General features: G+C 43.8%; 1 protein-coding gene across 11 annotated transcripts in view; it reads left to right on the top strand.

Moving 5' to 3' along the window:
- Window positions 1–16,138, top strand: part of LOC137360749 (fibrocystin-like) — a 604,145-nt gene that overhangs the window by 150,094 nt on the left and 437,913 nt on the right. The window lies entirely within an intron of this gene.

The following is a 16,138-nucleotide window of genomic DNA, read 5'->3' as shown; positions in this document are numbered from 1 at the left end:
TATATCCTGCTGTATCCTCTGACAATCCTCATCACTATCCGCAACTCCACCAACCTTTGTGTCGTCCGCAAACTTACTAATCAGACCAGCTACATTTTCCTCCAAATCATTTATATATACTACAAACAGCAAAGGTGACAGCACTGATCCCTGCGGAACACCACTAGTCACATCCCTCCATTCAGAAAAGCACCCTTCCACTGCTACCCTCTGTCTTCTATGACTGAGCCAGTTCTGTATCCATCTTGCCAGCTCACCTCTGATCCCGTGTGACTTCACCTTTTGTACCAGTCTGCCATGAAGGACCTTGTCAAAGGCTTTACTGAAGTCCATATAGATAACATCCACCGCCCTTCCTTCATCAATCATCTTTGTCACTTCCTCAAAAAACTCAATCAAATTAGTGAGACACAACCTCCCCTTCACAAAACCATGCTGCCTCTCGCTAATAAGTTCATTTGTTTCCAAATGGGAGTAAATCCTGTCCCGAAGAATCCTCTCTAATAATTTCCCTACCACTGATGTAAGGCTCACCGGCCTATAATTTCCTGGATTATCCTTGCTACCCTTCTTAAACAAAGGAACAACATTGGCTATTCTCCAGTCCTCTGGGACCTCACCTGCAGCCAATGTGTTAGATTTTCACCTGTAGTCTTAGATCAAAGAGTTTTATCATATACAGACAAAGTAAAAATTCCATGGATTGCTGCTGCCAAATATCCTCCAATTCTGGCCTCTTTTGCATTCCCGATTTGAATTGCTGGATCATTGGTGACCATGTTTTCAGCCGCCTTGGCCGTACGCTTTGAAATTCTCTCCCTAAACCTCTCCGTTTCTCTACCTCTCACTCCTCCTTTAAGATGCTCCTTAAAACCTACCTCTTTGACCAAGCTTTTGGTCATCTATCCTGATAGCTCTTCTGTGACACGATGCTAATAATGTTTTTATTGATAACGTTCTTGTTAGCATTTTGGCATGTTTATTATGTTAAATGCACTATATAAAATCAAGTTGCTGTTCTTGTTGTTATGGCCTGTTTTATAAATCATTTGATATTTAAACATTAGCTTCTGTACATCAGAGACATTTAAGGAAAAGCACTGAGGATCACATAGGATTTTTGGGGGCAAAGCTCAAGCTTGGGCTGATAAGTGACAAGTAACTAGCACACCACACAAGTACCAGGCAATGACCATTTCCAACAAGAGAGAATCTTATCATCTCCCCTTGACATTCAAGGGCATTACCATTGCTGAATCCCCCACCATCAACATCCTGGGGGTTATCATTGACCATAAAATAAACTTAACTGAACCAGCCATGTAAACACTGTGGCTACAAGAGCAGGTCAGAGGTTGAGAATTCTGCAGTGAGTAACTCACCTCCTGACTCCCCAAAGCCTGTCCACTATCTACAAGGCAAAAGTCAGGAGTGTGATGGAATACTCTTCACTTGCCCTCCAGCAACATTTAAGGAGCTAGACACCATCCAGGACAAAGAAGATTGCTTAATTAGCACCCCATTTACCACCTTAAACATTCACTCCCTTGTGAACAGTGCAAACAGTGTGTACCTTCTACAAGATGCACTGCAACAACTTGCCAAGACTACTTTGACAGCACCTTCAAAACCTGCGACCTCTACCACCTAGAAGGACAAGGGCAGCAGCTGCATGAGAATACCACCACCTGCAAATTCTCCTCCAGGTCACACACCATCCTGACTTGGAACTACATCACCGTTCCTTCACTGTCGCTGGGTCAAAATCCTCAAATTCCCTTCCCACCAGCACAGTTGGTGTAACTACATCACATGGACTGCAGCAGTTCAAGAAGGCAGCTCACCACCACCTTCTCAAGGGCAATTAAGGCAATTAAGGATGGGAAATAAGTGCTGTCTTTGTCATTGTCAGCGACACTCACATCCCAGGAATGAATAAAAAAAATTTAAAGTGACTTAAATATGACATTTTAAGACAATTTGAAATTTGCTTATCATGGGACACAGGTTTTAAGCCGTAGTTATGCCAACATTTTATCAACTTTAATGCAAAAAGAAATGATTTGAGATACTTAAGAGTCAGTTTACAGCTGTGGTGGATTTAACTGAAGGCTATGCCTCCACACTCTCAAAAATCTAACCTCTGACATTTTGGGGCTCATTGAAATTCTTATTTTAAAACCAAAAACAATTTATTCTGTAAGGACCTCAAATAGTTTAATATTAATGAATCTCTCATATTTTGACTCATAGGAAGTTGGATGATACGTTGATTTATAAGGACTCAAAGCATAATACATAATGCATTATTCTGCTGCTAAGGAATAGCAGTTCCCTTTAAGCCCACAAAGTTTAATGATGTTGAGTAAACACTGGGTAAGATAAAGTTCAGTCGCTCCTGAGGCTGCAGATCTGAATGCTGCTTATAGACATTCTGGCTTCTATGTCAATTAAGGTATTTTCTACAGGGAGGCATTTTCAGTCTATTCTAGAACACTTTCATTTTTAATACTGTTATGATCAGGTGAGGAGGGGTCGAAGGGTTCCCTTCTTTTTCCCTCTCCTTGTTTGACCACAACAGGTTTATTTCTTTTTGAAGTGGATCTACTTGCCAATTCAATGAGTGTTTAACTATTTACGTGCCGTGATCATAAAAAGAACCAATCGGACTGGTTTTCTTGAGTTTAACAAAGAAAGAGCAGGGAGGTTATGCTGGAACTGTATAAATCATTAGTTAGGCAACAACTTGAGTACTGTGTGCAGTTCTGGTCACCTCATTACAGAAAGGATGCAATTGCACTGGTGAGGATACAAAGGAGATTCACGATGATGTTGCCGGGACTGGAAAAAATGCAATTATTGGATAGGCTGGGGTTATTCTTCTTGGAACAGAGAAGGCTGAGAGGAGATTTGATTGAAATGTGCAAAATTGTGGAGGGCCTGGATAGATTGGATGTGAAGGCCCAATTTACCTTAGCAGAGCAGTCAGTGAGTAGAGGGCACGAATTTAAGGTGATTGGTAGAAATATTAGAGGGGAGATGAGGAAAACATTTTCACCCAGAGGGTGGTGTGGGTCTGGAACTCACTGACTGAAAGGGTAGTAGAGGCAGAAACCCTCAAATCAGCCAGGTAGTTCCCTCACCAGCAGTGCCTTCACATGGTACATTGGGTCTTCCCCTATTCAGTTCAAACTGCCTTTACTCTCTTTCCTGCCTCTCCTTCTGGAAAGCTTTCTTTCTCTCTTTCCTGGAATTCTTTCTCTCTTTCTTCCTTCTGTTCCATTCTCTCCCTTTTCTTTTCTTTTTCTTGGAATTCTAGCTCTAGCCACCTCTGTTCCAACTGTATCTTGCTAATGCTATTCTGTCTGATTCAAATTTCTGCCTGTCTCCGGTTCTTCAATTTCAATTTCAAAATAGTTGGCCACAAGTTTTAGGATTCGTGTTTCCTAGCTTTAGGATGGATATTTATCTCTAAATGCCCAGCTATACTCCTTAACTGTTCAACAGATAGGGCTTTTAAACTGCCCAAGTTCTTGTCATGAACAAGTGCTATGCTGAATGACGATTTTTTTTTTAATCTATCAGTTGGAACCCTGAATTAAACTTAAAAAAAAAGGAAGCAAAGAACTGATGAAGGATCACTGCTAGCAGCTAAAATGTCCAGCACAATTTCCATCGAAATACCTTACCTTCCAAGGTATCAAGGTGGAGTCGAATGTCTGGTTAGTCCTCATCCAGAACAATGGTGAGAATTTTGAATGGATTGCCTGGTCCTGCCTTCATTAAGAAGTCATACAAGGCAATCTTAGAACATTAACACTGGTGGAGACGAGCCACTCAAAGGGTAATCCTGGAACAATGGGACCCTGAAAGGTTGGAATTCTTAGACATGATCCAATTAATTTGCAAATGTGAGAATACGCTAGGCCATCATGTGACAAACTCTCCATCTGTATGAAACTAGTTGCCCCTTCTCTCTATAGACAGACAAGCACCAGAATTTGACCAGTGAAGGATCCAAGTGGGGGTCTCCCTCTCTCTCTCTCTCTCTCTCCAGGTGACCTGGCAAGTTTGAACCCTGCTTACTGGCTGCAAAATATCCAAGTCCATCATTGCCAGAGACAGAGACTCCAGGGAGAAAGCCATCTACATCACTGTCTCCAAGAAAACCCTGAACAAGGTGGCCACTTCTACCATCCAGAAACTTCAGGACCACGACTTCAGCCGGAAGACCACTGAATTGCCGGCCTCTACTGACTGTATATTCTTTTTTATTGTTCCAGACTCTCAACCATCCAATCTATTCTTCTCCACTTTGTAACCTATTTGTGTGTGTGTGATTCTCGTGTGTGTAAGTTGGAACATAGTTTATTATTTTACTTAGATTGGGTTTTGGTTTTAAGTACAATAAACTAACCTCTTTCTTGTTTAAACCCAAGAGAACCTGGCCAATTGGTTCTTTTATGATAGTGCATAAAGGGTTAAACATTCACTGCATTGGTAAGCATATCCACTGTTTAAAAGAAATAAACCCTGTTGTGGTCAAACAAGGACAGGGACGAGAAGGGAGCCTTTGACCCCTCCACACCTGATCATAACATACTTCACTCTGTTCTAAGAAGGTAGTGGCCTTGAACGTGGACATTTTAGTGCTCTAGCACTTAAAACCACAAGAAAACCTATATTGACGTTTTAGAAATTATTGCTAGGGATCAATTTGGTTTCCCGCTTTCAATTTCTCATTTGTCTTTGGATTCAGATCCCATATAAGCCCCTAAATTTTTGTTACGATCAGGTGAAGAGGTGTCAAAAGGCTCCCCTCTTTTTCCTCTCTTTGTTTGACCACAACAGGTTTATTTCTTTTTGAAGTGGGTATATTTGCCAATTCAGTAAGTGTTTAAATGCTTACGCACTGAGATCATAAAAATAACTAGTTGGACAGGTTTTCCTGAGTTTAACAAAGAAAGAGATTATCTTTATTGTACTTAAACCAATCACAGTAAAATAATAAACTATACTCCAACTTTCACACACATACACACACACACACACACACACATACACTCGAAATTCTCTCTCACACACACACACAAATAGGTTACAGAATGGGGAAGGATAGATTGGTCGAATTACAGTCTAGAGAAATAAAAGAGGTATACAGTCTGTGGAGGTTGGTGACTCGACTAGCTTCAGGCTGAATTTGGTGGTCATGCAACTTTCCTTTGGTGGTCTTGAGGCTTCCGGTTTGAAGATGTGGACGGCTGATTTGGTGGGTCTCCTGAACACAGCAATGTGGCTGATTTCCTTCAAGGAGTCTCTGTCTGCAGCAGAGATAGGTGGTCACAGTCAGCAGGCAGGGTTTGAAGCTTGCAAGGTGTATTAGAGAGAGGGAGAGGAAGGAGGGACCCCACTTGGGTCTTCTCTTGTCAGTGTCTAGCTGCTTGTCTGGTTGCTGCAGAGAAAACACCAGCTTAAGCACACAGTTTGTGGTCCTGTCACATGACCATCACCCAGTGATTCAAGCATGGTGGTTACCAGTGTTTCCTCTTGAAACTTAATCCATGTCTGGGAATTCCCTTCTCTCAACCAGGGTGTCATTGTTCAAGTGATCAGGTTTGAGTGGCTCATCTCCACCAGTTTAATACCTTAATGTCTTGCTAATGGGAACAGGATAGGTAGTTCACTCAGATTCTCCAGATCATTGTTCTTGATGGGTCTGTGCAGGCAATCCGTCTCCACCTCAATGCATTGTAATATGGAGTACAGTGATGCAATTCAGGGTGGCCATCTTTAGCTGCTAGTATAGAGTCACTTTTTATCTGTTTCTTTTTGTCAAAATTTAAATTAGGTTTCCAGCCGGAAAATTTAAAATATCATCACTCGACATAGCCCGTTTTCATAGCAATACTTTCTAAGAAATGTTGATAAATTAAATATGCACTGTATACATGCCATTTTTATTATATGAATGGTTGATCTCTTATCTGAGATCATAGGGAGTCAGAAGATTTTTTTTTATAAAATGAAAGCGGTTCCAGGACCTTAATACAAATTTTCAGTTCAGTTCCCTTTATCGGGAATTTAACTCTGTATAAATCATTTCATAGTATTACATAATATGTACAACACAGAAATAGGCCATTCGGCTGAACAGATTTAATTTGTGAACTGAAACTTTTCACAACATGCTCCTACAATAATTTCAACTAATTCATTCATAAGATGAAACAGTCTATTGTACTTGGCCTGATCTAGACCCTGCAGGAATCCAAAGACAGGAGGGAATTATCTGGATTCAAGATGTGACTTAACTGTTTTAAATAAAGAATGTTTGCTTTGAGGTAATTTCAAGTGAGCATGTCAATATAATTGAAATAAAGCCTTTTAGAATTGAGTTCTGAAGGAAGGCCGCACCAAAACATTGACCTCTTATAGCCACTGATCAATCTACTTTGCATTTCAAACATTTTGGATTTATAAAACTTAAAATCCATGAGACTGAAAATTACTGTTGGCAATAATAGTGGATGAATATTAATATATTCCCTAATTGCAATATTTATAATAAAACAAATGAACATCACCATTAAAATCAGGCAGTGGGAGCATGATTTTGTCTGATAATGTGAGGTCAGCTCACTTAAATTATTTGATGGTGATCCCAGCATTGGAGGTGTATTGAGGCAGGACATAGAATTCCCTGCACCAATAACTCTTGAGGGTAGTTGACTGCCTTTTAGATATGTTTTTGGTGTTGGATGCTAAAATGATTAGGCAGAGAATGATTTTATTCAGCAATCATGAATTGGATGTTCTGCTGTAGAGTAAAGGGTGTCAATATTTGGTGGCAATAAAGGACATTTCCATAGAAGTACAGACGTAGGTGATGTAGCATATTAATGAATTTCACCGGTGCATAATTTGGTTCTTGTGGTTTCAAACCAGCTGCACAATTGCTCAGTGGTACTTCATTCTGCTGAAGAATGAAATGAGGTAGGAGTCTATATGGCTACACAAGTTCAGTCAATGCTGCTCTAGAAAATCCAGCCACATTGGTAGAAGTGGAGAGTACTTTCAGGATGCTGGCTATTTTCCAAATGAAAACTAATAAACTCACTGGAACTTGTGAAAAAGGCATCAGCAATCTGCAAGGTGCAAGTGTGCATTAGAGTTTGGGAGTTGTAGTAGACCTCTCCCATACTTGCCTGAAATTAATCTGCCGTGTCAACTGCATCCAGGACAATGTCTCATGAATTGGGAAACAACTAACAGCTTCACTTCTAATGGCAAAATGTTCAAAGCCATCTTGGAACATTAGCAGTGGAGTCATATCTCCAGGGGGTGAACATTGAAACAACGAGACCCAAGAGAGATTGAAAATACCTAGACTTGAATCTACTTAACTTGCAAATGAGGACACTGGACAATCATGTGACCCCAATCTGTGGAAAAACTAATAGTCTTTTGAAAAGGAACAAGCTCCTGAGACTTTGAAACAGGCAAGCTTTTAGTGCTAACCAGACCAGACCCCAGTGGGGCAGTGTATCTCTCTCTGTCCAGAAAACATTGTAGATTTGAAACCTGTCGGTGACTGTGGGATCCCCAAGTCGACCAGTGCTACAGACAGAGATCCTGGGGAGGAAAGCCACCTACAAATCTGTCTGCAAGAAAAATCTAAACCAGGTGGGCCAGCCACAAAGTGTACTTAAAGCAGCCGAAGACTTCAAGATCACACTTCAGTCGGAAGACAATGGAATTACCTGACCCCACAGACTGTATATTATTTTTACTTGTTCTGGACTCCAATCCAAAACAAACTACTTCTTATCACTCTGTACTCTATTTGGTGTGTGTGATTCTCGTGTGCATGTGTCAGTGAAAGTGTCGCGTAGTTTTATTGTTGTATTTAGATCAGGTTTAGTTTCTTTTTAAGTACAATAAACTCACCTCTTTCTTGCTTAAACAAAGAAAACCTGTCAGATTGTTTCTTTTATGATCACAACAAAGATAGAAGGTAAAACACTCACTGAATTGGTAAGCATATCCACTGTTTTAAAAAGGAATAAACCCTGTTGCTGTCAAGAAAGGAGAATGACAAGAGGGGAGACTTGTGACCCCTCCTCACCTGATCGTAACAGAAATCTAGGGGCTCATCCGGGGTCAAAACTGAAGACAAATGAGAAACTGGAAGTGGGAAACCAAATTGATCCCTATGAAAAATTAAAAAAAAATCAATACAGGTTTTCTTGTGGTTTTCGCTGCAAGAGTACTAACATGTCCAAATTTGAGGCCAGTACCTTCCTAAACCAGAGTGAAGTAACTTGGGACAACTCTATTGAAGAGTTGAGGAATGTAGCTGGGCATTTAGGGATTATTATCAGTCCAAAAGCTAGGAAACACAAAATCCTGAAACATGTGGCTAACCTTTTTTCTCTTGAATCTGAAAAATCAGAAACAGGTTTAGAGTCAGAAAGAGACAGGGTAACATTAGCTAAGAGTTCTAGAGAAGACTAGAATTAGAATTCCCGAGAGAGAAAGAGTAGCGAGAGAGTGTCAAAAAAAGGAAGAAGAAAGAGCTTTCTGGAAGGAGAAGCAGGAAAGGGAATTAAGGCAGCTCAAACTAACTAGGGGAACACTCAATACACCCAGTGAAGGCACGGCTAGTGAGAGAGCAACCCCTAGCTCAGGACCGGGTGCTGAGCTCTTAAAGTTCTCTCAGTTTATACCAAAGTTTAATGAGGGGGATGTGGAAGCATTTTTCGTCTCTTTTGAAAAATTTGCAAACCAGCTAATGTGGCCGGAAGACAGCTGGACACTGTTATTGCAAAGCAAACTAACAGGAAAAGCCCATGAAGTGCATTCACTTTTGCCAGATGAGAGTTCATCAGACTATGAGATGACTAAAAATGCTATTCTGGGTGCATATGAGCTGGTACCGGAGGCGGACCACCAAAAATTCCAAGCCCTCTGAAGACAGCCTGAACAAACTTATCTTGAGTTTGAAAGAGTTAAGAAGCTTGCATTTGACCAGCGGATACAGGCAGTCAAGATGCAGCCCACATATGAAAACCTCAGAGAGGTGATCCTTCTCGAGGAGTTCAAAAACTTCTCATTAAAACTTACATAGAGGAACAAAAGGTTCCTAGAGCCAGGCAGGCCACAATCCTGGCTGATGAATTTATGATTCTCCACAAGCCCCTATCCCAAGGGAAACCCTTCCCTAGTTACCCCCAAAAACCTAAAAAGAATAAAAAGTGGGAGGGTGATAAGAGCCTTAACAGCTATGGGCGAGAAGGGAAAGCTGGACACACAGTGGACCCTACTGAGGCCAAAAAGGATGGTGATGAGAGCGACGCTCAAAAACCTGTTTGTTTGCATTGTAAGAAGGCATGTCACCTTCCAGCTGACTGCTGGAAGTTATGGAGAAAACCTGTAGGATTAACTAGACCAGTGCAGGAAAAGGGGCCCTGATGGAAATTACACCAGACAAGGCTGTGGTTTTAACTGTGGCAGTAAGACCCAGTAAACCTACCGCTGCGAGTACAGGAAAACTTAACAAAATCCCTGAAAGTTACCAGGATTTTGTATCCCAAGGAAAAGTGACCCAATACCCCTTGAGTGAGGTGAGTAAGCCCATAGTCATACTTAGGGATACAGGGGCCACCCAATCCCTTCTCTCACAGAGAGTGCATTGAATGTTAGAGTGCTAGTAAACAGTATCGGAGGAAAGTATATGCCCATACCTTTACTCCGGGTGCACCTGGAGTGCGACCTTGTTTCGGGACCGGTAACCATGGAGATTGTCCTTAGTTTACTTGTGGACAGGGTTGATCTACTGCAGGGTAATGATCTGGTGGGGGTGACGGTGGTAGCTTCCCCAGTAGTCTTAGAGGGACTGAAAGAGGTCAGGGAGACAGAGCAGTGTCTCCCTGACTGTGTGGTGACCTGATCCATGGCCAAACAAGCTCCATCAGAGGAAGCTGAACTGGTGCTGCAGACAGATGACTCTGCTGTCTGGTTTTCTGAAACCTTCTTTGGGAAGTTAGAGGACCTATAGGATGGGTTAAACAGATCTTCCTTAGTCGAGGCTCAGCAAGCTGACCCAGTATTAAAAGGTGAGCACAGACTGCCCAAACTGAAGCTGAAGCAGAGGGAGTCCCAGAGCGCTACTATTTAAAGAATGAGGTGCTGATGAGGAAGTGGAGACCTCGTCACAGACCTGCGGATGAAGACTGGACAGTGGTTCACCAGATAGTGATACCACCAAGGAAATACTAAGAAGAGCCCACGGACTTCCAATGGCTGGATATGTCATAATACGAAAAACCCAAGTGTGCATAAGACAGCATTTTGACTGGCCAAAACTCCACAGAGGGGTGGTGGAGTTCTATAAAACTGTGGAGAAGTTGTGGAGAAGCTCCAAACTGCAATAAAACCTGCACCCCTAATTCCCATACCAGCTTTTGGGGAACCCTTCAGCACAGTGTTGGTGGATTGTATGGGACCCCTGCTGAAAACAAAAGGGGGTAGTATCTTCTCACCACTATGGATGTGGCTACCTGATTCCCAGACCCATTGCCGTAAGAACAATTTCTGCCATAGTAGTGGTGGATGGGCTAACCCAATTCTTCACCTGATATGGGCTGCCTGCCGAGATCCAGTCGGATCAGTGCATGAACTTCATGTCTGGGATCTTTCAAAAAGTCATGGATAACCCAGCTAAAGTCCTCAGCCTACCACCCATAGTCACAAGGGGCTTTGAGATGGTACCACCAGATCCTAAAGACAATAATCAGGGCATACTGCTATGAGTACCTCCATGCCCGGGACAAAGGGCTGGGATTTCTCCTGTTTGCCATCAGGGACTCACCCAAAGGCCTGAATTTTATGCCCCCACAAGGACTGGGCTGGTGGCGGGGGGTGTGGGGGATCTAAAATTGAGTGGGAGGCTGGGTGGGGGGCGGCTGGGTGGTATTGGGGGGGCGCCCCGATGTCTTCCCACCCTGCTGCAATTTCAGCAGAGCTGGCGGAGGCAAGAAACAGCCCGCCTGGCCCTGGCCAATCAAGGCCCTTAAATGGCCGATTAACCTGGTAAAACCTGGCAGCCTCCTAGCGGGCTGTGGGGGGGCTCTCCTGACTGGGCACCCTATGCCCCCCAGAGGGCCACCCCTGAAGCCCCAACTGCCCCCACTAAAATAAAGACCCCCTCCTCCCAACTGTTCCCTCCCCCTTTGCCTCGCCATGGCCTGGCCGATTGTCCCCGGTGAGGCCCCAAAACTTATCTTTCTTCTGGGGCTGGTGTTGCTCTTGTTGTCGATTCTGGGTGCAGTCGCAGCAGTGGCCACCACTCCCGGTGGCACTGCTGGGACTATGAGTTGCTCTTCCAATGATTGGGCAGCAGCTCTTGGAGGTGGGACTTCCTGCCTGAAGGAAGTGGAAGTCCCGCCCAGGTCCAATTAAGGGCATGGGGAATTAAAAATCCCGGGCTGGCTCACCCCTGACTTTTTGGCCAGGATGAGCCTTCCATGTTAGAGGAGGGCAGGGAGAGAGACTGTCCAATTAGCCAACACTAAAATGTTAGAAAAATTAGACACCCCACTCTCCTATTTAAATGCAGAACAAAGAGGAGCCCTACCAAGGCTGCTCACAGCATTTACAGAAATCTGCAAGGACAAGGAAAGTTCCCAAAAGGGCAAGCCAAACGCGAGGGAGATGTTTCACCTCATTCAAGTGCCTCAGGGGAGTGCAGTGAAAGTGCGACAGATACCTGAAAGCAGTAGTGTCCCAGAGGACATAGAGCAGATTAGAAAAAAAACCTCCTTAAAGTAAAGGGAAAAGAGAAGGAAAAATGCCCTAAAGTAATCAGCACTTATATAAATCACCAGAGAACAAATAGCGAGATCAGTGGAGATCTACCCACTGAGGAATCCAATGATCAGGACCCAAATCCAAAGCTAATCAAACCCAACAATTTAGATTCAGAACTCAGCAAGAACAATCTCAAACACCTCACAGGGCTAAAACACAATTTATCATCCACTTTCACTATAGAGAAAAGAATTATCAAAATGCCGGAACCTGAATGGTCATGTGTTGTGGAAACAGCAGTTAAAGGGTTAAAGCGTGTACAGATACAAAACCTTGCCACCAGCAGTAACAGAAATTTCCATACCACAAGCTTCACCAACAACCACATGTTTATTGAGATGAATATTTCTTGAGTATTACAGGTTGATGCTAGAGAAACTCTAATTACATTTGACAACACATTACCCAAAAGAAATACATTTTTTAAATGGTACCTCATCCAAAGGAAGGATGATGACAAAACTCCCCCAAAAAATAAACAAGAGCCGAGCTATGGCAGTGTAAGTTTGAAAAGTGAGTGTTTGAGAATGAATGTGATTTTTTTCCTACAACCTAGTAATGAAATGTTCCTGTCATCACATTTCACTCCACATGGTGTGGAGGTATGAAGGAAACATACTACACCAAATGAGGATTTTTAATTCTTTGGTTGGAAACCTACATTAAACTTTTAAAAAGGAGCTGGGATCCTACAATTAACTTTTAAAACTCTGGCAACCAAGATAGCCACCACAATTTGCATTGAAGTACCTCACATTTCAGGACATTGAATTGGAAATGCATGTCCAATGAGATTGCATTCATGAATTTGGAAACAGCTCACAACTTCACTTCTAATGGCAAAACATTCAAAGCCATATTGAAACATTAACAGTGGAGTCATACCTCCAGGGGGTGAACATTGAAACAATGGTATTCAAGAGATAGACTGAAAGTACATGGACCTGAATTTAATTAACTTACAAATGAGGACACTGGGCAATCATGTGACCCTCCCTCCCCCTCAATTTATGGAAAAACTAACAGTCTTTTGAAAAAGGACAATCTCCTGAGACTTTGAAACAGACAAGCTTTGAGTGTTAACCAAACAAGACCCCAGTGGGGTGGTGTATCTCTCTCTCTCTTACTCTGTCCAGAAAACATTACAAGTTTGAAATCTGTCTGCGACTGTGGAACCCCCAAGTCTACCATTGTTACAGACAGAGATCCTGGGGAGGAAAGCCACCTATAACTCTGTCTCCAAGAAAAATCTAAACCAGGTGGGCCAGCCACAAAGTGCACTTCCACCAGCCAAAGACTTCAAGGTCATAACTTCAGCTGGAAGACAATGGAATTATCCGACCCAACAGACTGTATATTATTTTTCACTTGTTCTGGAATCTAATCCAAACCATTTATTATCACTCTGTACTCGATTTGAGTGCGTGATCTTGTGTGCGTGTGTCAGTGTAGCATAGTTTTATTGTTTATTTAGATCGGGTTTAGTTTTCTTAATTATAGACAACTCACCTCTTTCTTGGCTGAACTGAGAAAACCTGTCTGATTGGCTCTTTTATGATCACAACAAAGATAGCAGGTAAAACACTCAATGAATTGGTAAGCACATCCACTGTTTAAAAAAAAGAATAAACCCTGTTGTACTCAAGCAAGGAGAAGGACAAGAGGGGAGCCTTGTGACCCTCCTCACCTGATCGTAACAGCTGTGTCAAAGTTAGATGCAGTCATTACCTTCACAACCACTGACAGAACCTTTCCTGTCCTGGAGGTTGTTCTCAGATTTGGTTGCAAGATTATCTAGTCCTGTGATGAGCTCCTTTGAGAATTACAGGTCGCAATGTAATGGCACCCCCCCAGCCCCGGGAGTGGGCTAGGAGACGGGGGTGGTGTAAAATAGAGTGGGAGGCAGTGGGTGACATTCCTGTCGCCTACCCCCGCCTCTTATTTTACTAGCAGTGGAGGCGGTGGCAAGGGCCTGCCCACCCTTAGGCCAATTGAGGCCTTTGAGTGGCCAATTAATGGCACCTGCTGGCCTCTTCCTGCTGTTGTTGTTATTTTACCAGCAGTGGACTGGCAATACATGGCGGCCTCCTTGCAGGCTGAGAGGGGGGCCCCCTGATTGGGCACTCTGTGCCCCACGTATGGCCCCCTGCCAGCAGCATGGTTGCCCCTGCTAAAACAACTCCCTGTCCTAGACTCCAACCTGACCCGCCCTCACTGGAGCCTAGCCGATTGTACCCAGCAAGGCCCGACCCCCACTTACCTCTTTCGAGGCTGGTCTCCATTGTCCTCTTCTTTCTGGGTGCAGTGCCAGCATTGGCCACCACTCCCGTTGGTGCTGCTGGGACTGATGAGCTGCCGACCCTCAGATTGGCCGGCAGCTCTTGGAGACGGGACTTCCTGCCTTAGAGGGGCAGAAGCCCTGACCGAAGCCAATCAAGGGCCTCAGCCACGCAAAATAGCAACGTGGCTTTCAGGCTCAGCAGAGGCGGGCTTGCCCCTGGCTTTCCAGCTGGTGGGTGGGGCCCACTTCCTCACTGTTAAATTCCAGTAATAATCTCCACACCCAGGTAGGTTTGAACAAATCCTGGTATGATTGTCTGGCCCTCTAAACATGGGTGATGGCATAAGGATAGGTACTAATTGAGTTCGTATAAGGTGCAAATGAATCTCACTGTCGAACCACCTCTAATCTTAAAAGCAAAATACAGTAGATGCTGGAAATTTGAAATAAAAACAGAAAATGCTGGAAATGCTCAGCAGGTCTGGCAACATCTTAGAGAGAGAAATGGAATTAATGTTAATGACCTTTCATCAGAATTGATCCTCTAATCCATCTCCTCTTCCCCAAATTGCACATAGGCAGTACAAAATCTAAAGGGAAGAAGGGAGAATTAGCCAATGAAATGTAACTTTAAGACGATCACAGTATGCTTATTTCTGGCAAAATAGCTAAATAGCAAAGTTTAAAAAAAACAGCTGAACAACCACACCACAAAGAAGCAGAGAATAATTCAAAAAAAAAGACAGCACCTCTTATAGAGTTATAGGGCTGGATTTCGTAGTCCTGGGAGTGGTGGTGGTGCGGAACATGGCGGCCGACCCACACATGACCCATGCGGACGCACCGTCGCGATTATGTGGCGGGCGGCCTTTTACCATAATGACGGCGGCCACGCCCACCAGTCACGTGGCGGGGCAGCATTGGAGACAGTGTGAACGGCGTTACCTGATGCAGGAGCAGATGCTGGTGCTATCTTTAAAAGGCTGCCAGCCCTGCTAACAGTGTGTCCAAATGCAGAGTTGCCCCCTTCCCCCCTTATCCATACACACAATGCAGAGTTGATCCTATCCCTGCCTCGGTGGTGCTAGCTTCTCATGGACGGGAAAGTGAAGGTGCTTGTGTGCCGCACATCGAGCTCAAGATTGGGACTGTCTGTTAAGATTGTGGTGAATTACACTTAAATGGATGCAAAGAGGTACTTAGCATATTTAAAGTAGGGTCCCGTCGCAGAGCGGCGGAGGTGCTGCCACCTCCGGGAAGATTGGAACTGGCAATCCCGGCCTTGAATTCCGTGGCGGCTGCTGATGCTCTGATTCTCCCCCCCCCCCCCACCCCCCCACGTCCCCACAAAACCCGATGTCAGGAGGAGAATGAGATCTGGCCCATAGAATCATTTACAGCACAGAAGGAGACCATTCAGCCCAAAGAGTCCATGCCCGCTCTCCACTGAGCTATTCAGTCAGTCTCACTCCCCTTCTCGATCCCCTGCAAGTCTATTTCCTTCAAGTGCCCATCCAATTTCCTTTTGAAATCATTGATTGTTTCCGCTTCCATCACCCTCGTGGGCAGTGAGTTCCAGGTCATTACCACTCGCTGCGTAAAAAAGTTTTTCCTCATATTCCCCCTGCAGCTCTTGCCCAGATCTTTCAATCTGTATCCCCTTGTCCTTGTACCATTAGTTAATGGGAAGTTTTTCCTTGTCTAATTTATCTAAGCCTGTCATAATCTTAAGCCTGTAATAATTTCTATTAAATCTCCCCTCGATCTCCTCTGTTTTACAGAGAACAATCCCAGATTTTCCAACCTAAGCTTGTAACGAAAATTCCCCATCCCTGGAATCATTCTGGTGAATCTCTGCATCGAGAATGCATTTCATGGGCTCTAGGCAGTCCTGATTTTAACTGCCCCCATGTGGCGGAAACTGACTGGGGATGCAGTTAAAATAACGGCAGTAGCTTACCCCCTCCTATCCCATTTCCTTCCCACTGT

The sequence above is a fragment of the Heterodontus francisci genome, chromosome 3, assembly GCF_036365525.1.
Source record: "Heterodontus francisci isolate sHetFra1 chromosome 3, sHetFra1.hap1, whole genome shotgun sequence".
Classification (NCBI taxonomy): domain Eukaryota; kingdom Metazoa; phylum Chordata; class Chondrichthyes; order Heterodontiformes; family Heterodontidae; genus Heterodontus; species Heterodontus francisci.
Note: the sequence above shows the minus strand (reverse complement) of the source record. Positions and strands in the feature narration are given on the sequence as shown.